Consider the following 13837-nt stretch of genomic DNA (forward strand, 5'->3'; position numbering starts at 1 on the left):
TTGCCAGATTATCATGTGAACGTGTCCTGATTGATTCAAGGGAAGGCACCTGCCCCAAGCCGATCCAATAAATGTCCTTTCACAGATTTTTGGAACAGAGACTGAAAGAGAGTTGAACCAAGCTCTCTTTGGCTGCAAAATATAAAATTTAGGAGCTGCCTGTAACCATGCTTCAGATTATGTGAACTAAGGATTGGGGGAATTGCTGAGAAAAAAGGATAAATCTCAAAGAGACACAGAGATAACAAGAGAGGAGAGCAGTGTTTGAGTCTCTGACTCCATATAGTTCTTAAGGCCAATGAGTTCTGAGAGATGGAACTATCTTGTTCATGAATTCCAAGAGATAGTCCATAAATCTGCCTTTAGGCTTAAGCTAGTTTGAATTGGGTTTCTGTCACTTGCAACAAAAGTCCTAATTAATGCAGTTGAGTGGACTTAAAAGGTATATCATCAAATAGATTTCAGGTAAAGCCTCAAATAGATTTGTACTTTAAAAGGCTTACAGTGTGAAATGCACTCCATTCCCTCTGCTGCCCCTAGAAAGAGCCCTCTCTAACACAGGACAGCAGCTGGCAGACACACTTTGTTCTTTTTCCCTGCAGGAATTTTACTGCCTTCATTTGGGACAGATTATCAGAGGTGGGCACCTTTATCCTCTCTCTTGTGCAGGATTTACACAATGTAAGCAGCTGTCTTATTTTTATGTTTGGATGCTACATTTTGGTTAGAATTGAATGATCATATCTGTCATCAAGATTACCTACATGATCAATCTAAGACTGTTGTAAGCCTACCTGACAAGAACTCCATGTCAAGATGTCAAGTGTACCCCAAAATAAGATGCAAGCACCAAATGGGACTTCAAGAGAAATGCTAGAAATCTTCCCCCTTACTGCCTTTCTTGATAATTACCACACATCCTGTGAGGGAGAAAGTGTTACAGTGATAGAAAGGTAAGGTTCTGAATTTTGAGGAGATTGGAGGCCAGGTGCAGTGGTTCACACCTGTAATCTCAGCATTTTTGGAGGCCAGGGTGGGTGGATCGCTTGTACCCAGGAGTTCCAGACCAGCTGGGCAACATTGCAGGACCCCGTCTCTAAAAACAAAAATAAAAAAATTAGCTGAGTTTGGTGGCTCACACCTGTAGTCCCAGCTACCCAAGAGGCTGAGGTGGGAGGATCGCTTGAGGAGGTCAAGGCTGCAGTGAGCTGTGATCATGCCACTGCACTCCAGCCTAGGTGACAGAGCGAGACCCTGTCTGAAAGAAAAAAAGAGAGAAGAATTTTGAATATACTGTGATACAGGTAAAGGGCATGCCGTGTATATGCAGACAGTACTCAACTTTACAAACTTAACTCTTGAACAGCCTACTCTTTCACACATTTTATATACTATATACTGACAGACCCAACACACCTTTCAAAGGCCACATTTGAACTGTTTTTTTTGTTTTTTTTGTTTGTTTGTTTTTTGAGACTGAGTCTCACTCTGTCACCCAGGCTGGAGTGCAGTGGCGCAATCTTGGCTCACTGCAAGCTCCACCTCCCGGGTTCATGCCATTCTCCTGCCTCAGCCTCCTGAGTAGCTGGGACTACAGGTGCCCACCACCACACTCGGCTAATTTTTTGTATTTTTTAGTAGAAACGGGGTTTCACCGTTTTAGCCAGGATGGTCTCGATCTCCTGACCTTGTGATCTGCCTGTCTCAGCCTCCCAAAGTGCTGGGATTACAGGCGTGAGACACCGCGACTGGCCTAAGCTTGGTGAATCTTTCACTTTGGTGAGATACTCTTCAAAGTGAAACTAGTCAATTGTGTTACCGAGTCCAAAGCTTGTACTGCTCACTGCACAGCAGCCAATAAATCAAGAAACAAGCTGTGGGGCAAGGAAGATGACTTTATTTTGGAGAGCCAGCAAACTGACAAGATGGCAGGCTAGTGTCCTAAAAAGCCATCTTGCCAAGGGGGGCGGATCACCTGAGGTCAGGAGTTTGAGACCAGCCTGGGCAACATGGTGAAACCCCGTCTCTACTAAAAATAAAAATATTAGCCAGGTGTGGTGGTGGCCACCTGTAATCCCAGCTACTCGGGAGGCTGAGGCAGGAGAATCACTTGAACCCGGGAGGCAGAGATTGCAGTGAACTGAGATCGCACCACTGCACTCCAGCCTGGGTGACACAGCGAGACTCCATCTCAAAACAAAAACAAAAAACAAACAAAGAAAAAAAACATCTTGGCCAGGCACAGTGGCTCACGCCTGTAATCTCAGCACTTTGGGAGACTGAGGCAGACAGATCACCTGAGGTCAGGAGTTCGAGACCAGCCTGGGCAACATGGTGAAACCCTGTCTCTACTAAAAACACAAAAATTAGCCAAGTGTGGTGATGTACACATGTAATCCCAGCTACTCAGGAGGCTAACACAGGAGAATTGCTTTAACCTGGGAGGCAGAGGTTGCAGTGAGCCGAAATTGTGCCACTACACTCCAACCTGGGCGACAGAGGGAGACTCCATCTCAAAAAAAAAAATTATAGGAGAAAAGTACAGATCACACATGTTCCTATGACTTGTGTTTTTTCCCGGGGGCAGTGGGGTGGGGGGAACTAGAAAGGAAAATAAGTAAGTAAAAAGTGTTAAAAAATAAAATTAAACTATAAACTGAATTCCTCCCGTGGTTACCTTGGCCTATGTGCAGAGATAAGCAAAAGCAAGGAACCTAAAAGATATCACAGCAGGGAGGCTAGGATGGAGTTAGTCATGCTAGCCCCCTTTTTCATTATTACGATTGTGTGTTTTTTGGTAAAGGAAAAAGAAAAATCAACTTACGTAGGACAGCGGAGGACCCTGTAGACTCTGGGAAAGTACATTCCTTGGGACAGGGTCTGAGATGACACGTGGTCTGCTCCTGTGGCCCTAAGAAGCAAAACAAAGTCAGTCAACTTTCCCACGATTCCATGAGGCAGTCTGTTCTTGGCCTTTTCTATGTTACCCTGACAACTCTGAGAAGGTCCTGGCCACTACACTTTAACAACATTGTAAAAGTTTTCAATATGTTCCAGACTTTCTAAATCAAGGCTATATTACTTTGTAATTCAGTATCTCTACCACTATCTATGTCTAGTTGATAATAATGATAGATAGATAGATAGATAGATAGATAGATAGATAGATAGATGATAGGTATATAGATAGACAAATAGATAACAGGTAGATAGATGGATAGATAGATGATAGATAATAGGTATATAGATAGATGGATAAATAGATGATAGATGGATGATAGGTATATAGATATATCATCTATCTATCATCTATCTATCTAGATGGATAGATAGATGGATAATAGCTATATAGTTAGGTGGATAGATAGATGATAGATAGATACATAGATAGATAATAGCTATAGGCCGGGTGCAGTGGCTCACGCCTGTAATCTCAGCACTTTGGGAGGCCGAGGCAGGCGGATCACCTGAGGTCAGGAGTTCGAGACCAGCCTGGTGTGGTGGCAGCTACTTGGGAGGCTGAGGCAGGAGAATCGCTTTAACCCCGGGAGGTGGAGGTTGCAGTGAACTGAGATGGTGCCATTGCACTCCAGCCTGGGGGACAAGAGTGAGACTTTGTCTCAAAAAAAAAAAAAAGAGGCTGGCGCGGTGGCTCACACCTGTAATCCCAGCACTTTGGGAAGCCAAGGCGGGCAGATCACAAGGTCAGGAGATGGAGACCATCCTGGCTGATACAGTGAAACCCCATGTCTACTAAAAAACAGAAAAAAATAGCTGGGCATGGTGGCGGGTGCCTGTAGTCCGAGCTACTCAGGAGGCTGAGGCAGAAGAATGGCGTGAACCTGGGAGGTGTAGCTTGCAGTGAGCTGAGATGGCACCACTGCACTCCAGCCTGGGCAACAGAGCGAGACTCTGTCTCAAAAAAAAAAAAAAGATAATATCTATATAGATAGATGGACAGATAGAGGCTGGATGAATGATAGGTATATAGATAGAAGGATAAATAGATAAATAATAGATAGATGATAGATAATAGGTGTATAGGTAGATGGACGGACAGATGATAGATGGATGAAAGGTATCTAGATAGATGGATAGATAGATGATAGATGATAGATGATAGATGCATGGATGATAAGTATCTAGATAGATGGATAGGAAGATAGATAAATAGATAATAGATGGATGGACAGATTATAGGTATATAGATAGATGGATAAATAGATAATAAGTAGATCGATGGATAGATGATAGATAATAGGTATATAGATAGATGGATAGCTATGATAATAGATAATAGATGATAAGTATATAGATAGATGAATAGATAGATGATAGATAGATGATAGATGGATGGATGATAGGTAGATAGATGATAGATAGATAGATAGATAGATAGATAGATAGATAGATAGATAGATAGGTAGGTAGTTTTTGTTTGTTTGTTTGTTTGTTTTTTGAGACAGATTCTCTCTCTGTCACACAGGCTGGAGTGCAGTGGCCTGATCTTGGCTCATTGCAAGCTCCGCCTCCCGGGTTCAGGCCATTCTCCTGCCTTAGCCTCCCGAGTAGCTGGGACTACAGGTGCCTGCCACCATGCCTGGCTAATTTTTTTGTATTTTTAGTAGAGATGGGGTCTCACCGTGTTAGCCAAGATGGTCTCAATCTCCTGACCTTGTGATCCGCCCACCTCGGCCTCCCAAAGTGCTGGGATTACAGGCATGAGCCACTGTGCCCAGCCGTAGGTAGGTAGATATTTTCTGTGGCTTCTGAAGCCCTCTACTCAATTGTGTCTGGATTGGATCCTCTGGAAAAAAAAGCATCCAGACCTCAATAACTAAGGATAGGGACTCTAGAATTTCTGAACTGATGAGTTAAAATAGCTTAGGAATGGGCTCTCAGTTGGGGAATTGCCACATGAGGACACGTTTTAATCATTAATGCTGATGCAGGCCAGATTGCTTTCCAAGAAACCCTGCCCTGTCACTTTTTCCAGCCATTCTTGTCTGAGGAGGCAGAGGAATTGAGCAAGCCTGGACGGTTAGCTGCGCCTGGGTTGGTGGCCAGAGTTTGAGCAGGGGTGTGTGCAGGACAGGGTGTGATGGTGGAATGAGCAGTTCCTTGGGTCCTCCAAGTACCAGGGGAATGCCACAACTGGACACTTCCAGAGGGACCACACTCCTCCAGGCTTGGAGGCCATGGCGAAGAATCCAGGTTCCAAATACGACCCCTTTTCCCCTGCGCTTCTGAAACACAGCCAAGGGTCACCTTTTCCTTTTTATTTTGTTTCATGAGGCAGTGTCTTGCTTTGTCACCCTGGCTAGAGGGCAGAGGCACGATCATAGCTCCCTGCAGCCTCAAACTCCTAGGCCTCCAGCCTCCCGAGTAGCTAGGACTACAAGTGTGTGCCACCATGCCCAGCTTTTTTGTTTGTTTGTTTTGTAGAGACAAGGGTCTCACTATGTTACCCAGGCTGGTCTCAAACTCCTGGCCTCAAGCAGTCCTCCAGCCTTGGTCTCCGGAAGCACTGTGATTATAGGCATGAGCCACCAAGCTCAGCCAAGGATCACTTCTTATCCGATATTATATCTCAAGAGATTTTGCAATTTAAAAAATTAACTTGGTATGAGGCAGCTAAGTACCATGTACTGTCTGATCAGGGAATCTTAACTGGGAGTTTAACCTAGAGAGACATTTCAAAATTCATAGATGACAGACCCCCTTCTGTGACCCCTCAAACCAGATCTGAGGCCTAGCCTCATGTTGTTTGAGGAAAGTCCATGGGGATTCTAACTCAAGGCTTGAATTGAGGGCCAGTGCAAGAGAACATGGCGAGAATAAGGCCAGGCCACAACCTTGATTCCTTTTTCTTTTCCTATTAAAAATGTCACTTTCACTGGAATCACCAAAAAATCACATTCTAGAAAATGTGCTAGGCCAGCACTCTCACTTTAATGAGCATACACATCATATCTTGTTAAAATGCAGATTCTGGCTGGGCGCGGTGGCCCACACCTGTAATCCCAGCACTCTGGGAGGCCAAGGCAGGAGGATCACTTGAGGTCAGGAGTTCAAGACCAGCCTGGACAACATGGTGAAACCCCATCTGTACTAAAAATACAAAAAACAAAAATTAGCTGGGCGTGGTGGCTGGCACCTGTACTCCTAGCTACTCAGGAGGCTGAGGCAGGAGAATTGCTTGAAACTGGAAGGCGAAAGTTGTGGTGAGCCAAGATTGAGACATTACGCTCCAGCCTGGGCGATGGTGTGAGATTCTATCTCAAAAAAAAAAAAAAAAAAGGCTGAGCACGGGGGTGCACACCTGTAATCCCAGCACTTTGGGAGGCCGAGGCTGGCGGATCGTGAGGTCAGGAGATCCAGACCATCCTGGTTAACACCGTGAAACCCCGTCTCTACTAAAAATACAAAAAATTAGCCGGGCGTGGTGGCAAGCACCTGTAGTCCTAGCTACTCGGGAGGCTGAGGCAGGAGAATGGTGTGAACCCAGGAGGCGGAGCTTGCAGTGAGCCGAGATCATGCCACTGCACTCCAGCCCGGGTGACAGTGTGAGGCTCCATCTCAAAAAAAAAAATAGCTGGGCACAGTGGCCTATGCATGTAATCCCAGCTACTCGGGGGGGCTGACTGAGGTAGGAGAATCACTTGAACCTGGGAGGCGGAGGTTGCAGTGAGCCGAGATCATGCAGAGTGACAGGGTGACAGAGTGAGACTCCATCCAAAAAACAAAATAAAATAAAATAAAATGCAGATTCTGATTCAGCAGGGCTGGGGTGGGGCCTGACAATTTACCTTTCCAACAAGTTCTAAGATGATGACTGTGCTGTTGGGCCATGGTTCATACTTTGAGAAGCAAGGGGGCTAGGTCAGTGTGTTACTGAAACACAAGGGATTCGGTCTGGGTCCTGCTGCTCGCTGCACAGAAAGCCAACCATTAAGACGATGATTCTTGCCAAGGAATAAAGCTTTAATCGGGTGCTGCAGGCCAGGAGAGGGGAGATCAGTCTCAAATCCATCTCCTTGAGGGACTAAAATTAGGGGCTTAAACAGCAGGGAAGAAATGTAACTACCTCTGAGAAAAGAGGAACTCAGGAGGGGGTAAGGAAGCATTCATGATGAATGAGGGGCCTGGAGTCTGTTGTCTGGATGCGATAATCTGGTGAGTTTCAAGTCTTTGATACTTTTTTTTTTGAGAAGGAGTCTCGCTGTGTCGCCCAGGCTGAGGTGCAGTGGGGCGATCTTGGCTCACTGTAAGCTCCACCTCCCAGAATTATGCTATTCTCCTGCCTCAGCCTCCTGAGTAGCTGGGACTACAGACGCCCGGCACCACGCCCAGTTAATATTTTTGTATTTTTTTTAGTAGAGGCGGGGTTTCACCATGTTAGCCAGGATGGTCTCAATCTCCTGACCTCGTGATTCGCCTGCCTCGGCCTCCCAAAGTGCTGGGATTACAGGCGTGAGCCACTGCGTCCGGCCATCTTTGGTACTTTTTGAGAGACTTGGGTGTCCTTTCTTGAGGAAGGAATTCAGGTAAAACAAATGTAAGTTTTAAGCTTTAAGATCAGAGGGTTTGGCCAGGTGCAGTAGTTCATGCCTGTAATCCCAGCACTTTGGAAGATCAAGGCAGGTGGATCACTTGAGGCCAGGAGTTCAAGACCAGCCTGGGCAACAAGTGAGACCCCCATCTCTTAAAAAAGTATTTTAGCTGAGTGTGGTAGTATGTGCCTGTAGTCCCAGCTACTTGGGAGACTGAGATGGGAGGATCATCTGAACCTGGTAGGTCGAGGCTGCAGTGAACTGTGATCACGCCACTGTACTCCAGCTTGGGCAACAGAGTGAGACCCAGTCTCAAAAACAAACAAACAAACAAACAAACGAACAAAAAAGAAAAAATCCCACCCAGAATGGTTTTGCTATTTTGAGGTGCACATAGACCTCAACAGAGAGAAGCTGAAGGTTATCACTGGCTTCCTAGAGGGCTGGGGAAGGACTAAGGGGCGAGACAGAATGGAAAGGTATTGGCTTTCATCAACGAAACTGAAGGTAGTAGACACCCAGTGACTGAGGGGAGGAGTTCCTCAGAAGACTCACCAACCCTCCAAAATATCAAAGAGCTGGCGGCGTTAAACATCCAACAAATCTGACACCAGCTCACAACAGTCGCACTCAAACAAGACCTTTCCTGATCCACTTTTTTTCTCTTCCCTTCCTGTCCTCCAATCCCAAGAGAGCAGAAGTCAGCCACCCACCGCCCCTTTCTTTAAAGTCAGGCTTCAGGCTTCCAACCTATGTTCCAGATCAATCTGGGTTTTTGGGTTTTTGTTTTTTTTGAGACAGAGTCTCGCTCTTTATTGACCAGGCTGGAGGACAGTGGTGTCATCATAGCTCACTGCAGCACTGAACTCCTAGGGTCAAGTGATCCTGCCACCTAAGTCTCCCAAGTAGCTAGAATTACAGGCACATGCCATCATACCAGACTCATTTTTTAAAAAGTTTTGGGGCTGGGCATGATGGCTCATACCTGTAATCCCAGCATTTTGGGAGGCCAAGGTGGGCAGATCACTTGAGGTCAGGAGTTCGAGACCAGCCTGGCCAACATGATGAAACCCCGCCTCTACTAAAAACACAAAAATTAGCTGGGCGTGATGGCAGGTGCCTGTAATCCCAGCTACTTGGAAGGCGAGGCGGGAGAATCGCTTGAACCCAGGAGGCAGAGTTTGCAGTGAGCCAAGATTGCACCATTGTACTCCAGCCTGGGCAACAAGAGTGAAACTCTGTCTCAAAAAAAAAAAAAAAAAAGAAAACATTTTTTGATAGAGACAAGGTCTTGCTATGTTGCCTGGCTGCTCTCAAACTTCTGGCCTCAAGCGATCCTCCTGCCTCGGCCTTGGAAAGTGCTGGGATTACAGGTGGAATCATGCCCGGCCCCAGATCAATCTTTACTCTGAGAAACCTCTCATCTCTTCTGCCTCCCCACCAGTCTTTCAAGGCCTTGTTGAAGCACTCCTGGCTTAACTGGTGATCTCACACACATTCCCTAATGAATCACTGGCACGTTAATCTCTAATTCAAGTTTGGCTTCCCAGGAAACCCAACCCGTAGCCAAGTAAATCTTAGGGCTGCTTTTGGAGAATGTCCTCAGGGAAAGCAATGACTCACCCTTCTATACACCACACCCCCCCACCAAGCTATGCTTCTGACCAGGGTGGACAATCAATAAACAACTGCAGGGCCCCCCCACGGCACAGCCATGGTCAGGTACAGTGTGGCGAAAACATCTAAAAATGATCAGGATTGAGTTTCTCACCAGGCCAACAGCATGAGTACTCAGAATCTAAATTAAATTGATTTAAGGTCCATAAACATACTTGAGGCCAAGCGTGGTGGCTCACACCTGTAATCCCAGCACTTTGGGAGGTGGCAGGCAGATCACTTGAGGTCAGGAGTTCGCAACCAGCCTGGCCAACATGGTGAAACCCTGTCTCTACTAAAAATACAAAAGCTAGCCAGGCTTAATGGTGGGTGCCTGTAATCCCAGCCACTGGGGAGGCTGAGGCAGGAGAATCGCTTGAACCTGGGAGGCAGAGGTTGCAGTGAGCCGAGATTGCACCACTGCACTCCAGCCTGGGCAACAGAGTGAGACTCTGTCTCAAAAGTTAAAACAAAAAAATACAAAAATTAGCTGTTTGTGGTGGCAGGCACCTGTAATTACAGCTACTAAGCAAACTGAGGCAGGAGGATCGCTTGAACCTGGGATGCGGAGGTTGCAGTGAGCTGAGATTGAGCCACTGCACTCCAGCCTGGGCAACAGAGGGACACTGTGTCTCAAATAAACATACCTGAGGTAGATTCTTGTAGTGAAGGCCTCCCGTGTTCACACCCTCCTGTATTCCAGCCTCGTGTAATACCCTCCTCTGCAGACTCTAGGCTTGGTCATTCGGTCTTGCTTTGGTCAATGGGACCTTAGCAATTGTGAAGCTAGGAGAGGCTTGAAAAGGGCTTGCACTTGGGACCGGGTGCGGTGGCTCACGTCTGTAATCCCAGCACTTTGGGAGGCCAAGGCGGGTGGATCACGAGGGCAGGAGATTGAGACCATCCTGGCTAATAGGGTGAAACCCCGTCTCTACTAAAAATACAAAAACTTAGCCGGGTGTGGTGGTGGGCGCCTGTAGTCCCAGCTACTCGGGAGACTGAGGCAGGAGAATAGCGTGAACCCGGGAGGCGGAGGTTGCAGTGAGCCAAGATGGCGCCACTGCACTCCAGCCTGGGTGACAGAGCAAGACTCTGTATCAAAAAAAAAAAAAAAAAAAGGAGGCTTGCACTTTGGGGCACATTCTCTCGCTGCTCTTTGGAGCTGCAAAACTGCCATGAGAAGCAGCCTGGGCCAGCCCTTTTTGGAGATGAGAGATCACCTGAAACAGAGATGGACTGTCCCAGTTGAGGCCTCCTTACACCCATCAGCCTGCCAGCTACCAGATGTGAGTGAGACGGTCCCTGACTATTCAGAGCCAGCCACAAAACATTCAGACTCATAAAACAAGAGAAATAACAAATGTTTATTGTTCAAGCCACTCGATTTGGAGCGGTTTATTTTATTTTCACTTCTATAAAACCCTGTGACCTATTTTTTGTACTTGGTTTTCTTAAGAATCTGTCTTTTTCTTTTTTCCAGTGGCGGGGTCTCACTGTGTCACCCAGGCTGGAGTACGGTGGCACGATCACAGCACTCCGCATTCTCTATCTCCTGAGAGCTCAAACAATCCTCCTGCGTCAGCCTCCTGGGTAGCTGGGACTACGGTGTGGGACACCATGCCTGGCTATTTTTTATTTTTTGTAGAGACGGGTTCTCACTATGTTGCCTAGGCTGGTCTCTAAATCTTGGCCTCAAGTGATCCTCCTGCCTGAGCCTCCTGAGTAGCTGGAACTACAGGTGTGAGCCACCATGCCTGGCCTAGCTTGAATAGTTTTGCTCCCTCAGAAGCGGGCTGTATTGCTGGAATGTTAATGTGACCTGGGAAAGAAAGCATACTTAGCCAAAGCCGGGCATGGTGGCTCACAGCTATAATCCCAGCACTTTAGGAGGCTGAAGCAGGCAGATCACTTGAGGTCAGGAGTTTGAGACCAGCTTGGCTAACATGGTGAAACCCTCGTCTCTACTAAAAATACAAAAATTAGCCAGGCATGATGGTGCACACCTGTAATCCCAGCTACTTGGGTGGCTGAGGCAGGAGAATTGTGTGAACCCAGGAGGTAGAGGGTTGCAGTGAGCCAAGATTGCACCACTGCACTCCAGCCGGCAACAGGGACAGAGTAAGACTGTCTCAAAAAAAAAAAAAAAAAAAAAAAAAAAGCACACTTAGGCAAGATAGAGAGCTTATACCACGACATTTCCTTTCCTTACAAGTAAGCAGATGACAAACTTTACCAGTACAATGGTTAAGATGATTTAAGATGATTGTTTGCCTTTGGTTTTATGTGTTAAGTACATAAGTTCTGTTTATAAAGGCAAAGCGATTTATCTTTTTTTCTGGAAGATAAAGTTTATTAAACTTAGGAAGTTCTTCTCCATCATAACATTTGATATATATGGGTGTGAATGACTCATGGACTCATGTCTGTAATCCCAGAACTTTGGGAGGCCCAGGCAGGAGGATCATCTGAAGCCAGGAGTTCAAGACCAGCCTGGGTAGTATAGTGAGATCTCATCTCTAAAAAATAAGTTTAAAAAAATCAGCCAGGTGGCTGGGCACGGTGGCTCACGCCTGTAATCGCAGCACTTTGGGAGGCCGAGGTAGGTGGATCATGAGGTCGGGAGTTGAAGACCAGCCTGGCCAAGATGGTGAAACCCCGTCTCTAGTAAAAATACAAAAATTAACCGGATATGGTGGTGCACATCTGTAATCCCAGCTACTTGGGAGTCTGAAGCAGAAGAATCACTTGAACACAGGAGGCGGAGGTTGCAATGAGCTGAGATCGTGCCACTGCACTCCAGCCTCGGCAAGAGAGCAACAGTCCATCTCAAAAAAAAAAAAAAAAAATCAGCCAGTTGTAGGCTTGGTGTGGCTAGCTCACGCTGTCCCAGCCTTTGGGAGGCCAAGGTGGGCAGATCACTGAGGTCAGGAGTTGAAGAGCAGCCCTAGCCAACTGCTTAAAAATCCGTCTCTACCAAAATGCAATAGTGTGGATGTGGTGAATGCACCAGTAATCCCAGCCACTCAGGAGGCTGAGCATGAGAATTGCTTGAACCTGTGAGGAGGAGGTTGTAGTGAGCTAAGATCGCACCACTGCACTCCAGCCTGGGCGACAGAGGGAGACTCAGTCTCAAAAAAAGAAAAAAAAAATAGCCAGGTGTGGGGGCAGGTGCCTGTACTCCCAGCTACTCGAGAGGCTGAGGAGGGAGAATTGCTTGAGCCCAGGAGGTTAAGGCTGCAATGAGCTATGATTGTGCCACTGCACTCTAGCCTGGGTGACAGAGCAAGACTGTCTCTAAATAAATAATTAAATACTTTCTCTCTAGTATTTTAATGGACTAACAAATCAGTTTAACTCTTTAATGCATCTGTTATTAACTTGGATGTAAAGTGTGAGTGTTTACCTAAGTCCATTTTTTCCCAAGACTTATATACATATATAGATGTGTATATGTACATACACCTCAATGATTTATCTATTCTCATTCTGGTATTACACATTATTACAGTTTTACAACGTATTTTTCCACATAAGAGGAAGAATCTCTGTTATTACTCTTTTTATTTTTTGAGACAGAGTTTTGCTGTTGTTGCACAGGCTGGAGTGCAATGGCACGATCTCGGCTCACTGCAGCCTCCACCTCCCGGGTTTTTGACGATTCTCCTGCCTCAGCCTCGCGAGTAGCTGGGATTAGATTACAGGCATGAGCCCAGCTAATTTTGTTTTTAGTAGAGACAGGGTTTCTTAATGTTGGTCAGGCTGTTCTCCAACTCTTGACCTCAGGTGATCTGCCATGTGGCCTCCCAAAGTGCTAAGTTACAGGTGTAAAACCCTGCGCCCAGAGAATCATTATGTTTTTTTTAACTGTATTGTGGATATTTCTCATGTTTGTGAGCCCCGGCTTTGACTTTTTTTTTTTCCCCAGAGTCTCACTTTGTCACTTAGGCTGGAGTGCAGTGGTATGATCTCAGCTCACTGCAACCTCTGCCTCCCGGGTTCAAGCAATTCTCCCTACCTCAGCCTCCCGAGTAGCTGGGATTACAGGCATGCACCAACACACCCAGCTAATTTTTGTGTTTTCAGTAGAGACGGGGTTTCTCCATGTTGGCCAGGCTGGTCTCGAACTCCTGACCTCAGGTAATCTGCTCACCTCCACCCTGCAAAGTGCTGGGATTACAGGTGTGAGTCACTGTGCTCAGTTGAGAAAATAAATCACTGGCTATGGTAGCCATAGCCTTACAGAATGTATGTCTTTTTTTTTTTTTTTTTTTTTTTGAGACGGAGTTTCACTCTTTCACCCAGGCTAGAGTGAAGTGGCACGATCTTGGCTCACACTTCAACCTTTACCCCCAGTTTCCAGTGATTCTCCCGCCTCAGCCTCCCGAGGAGCTGGGATTACAGGCATGCGTCACCACGCCTGGCTAATTTTTGTATTTTTAGTGAGACAGGGTTTCGCCATGTTGGCCAGGCTGGTCTCAAACTCCTGATCTCAGGTGATCCGCCTGCTTCAGCATACCAAAGTGCTGGGATTACAGGCATGAGCCACTGCGCCTGGCCCTGTGAGCTATTTTGGAGAATTTTCTGCCTTATGAGTCTTGCCACTACCCCATTCCCCAGGTTAGAAGCCC

The sequence above is a fragment of the Papio anubis genome, chromosome 4 (genome assembly GCF_008728515.1).
Source record: "Papio anubis isolate 15944 chromosome 4, Panubis1.0, whole genome shotgun sequence".
In the NCBI taxonomy this organism is placed as follows: domain Eukaryota; kingdom Metazoa; phylum Chordata; class Mammalia; order Primates; family Cercopithecidae; genus Papio; species Papio anubis.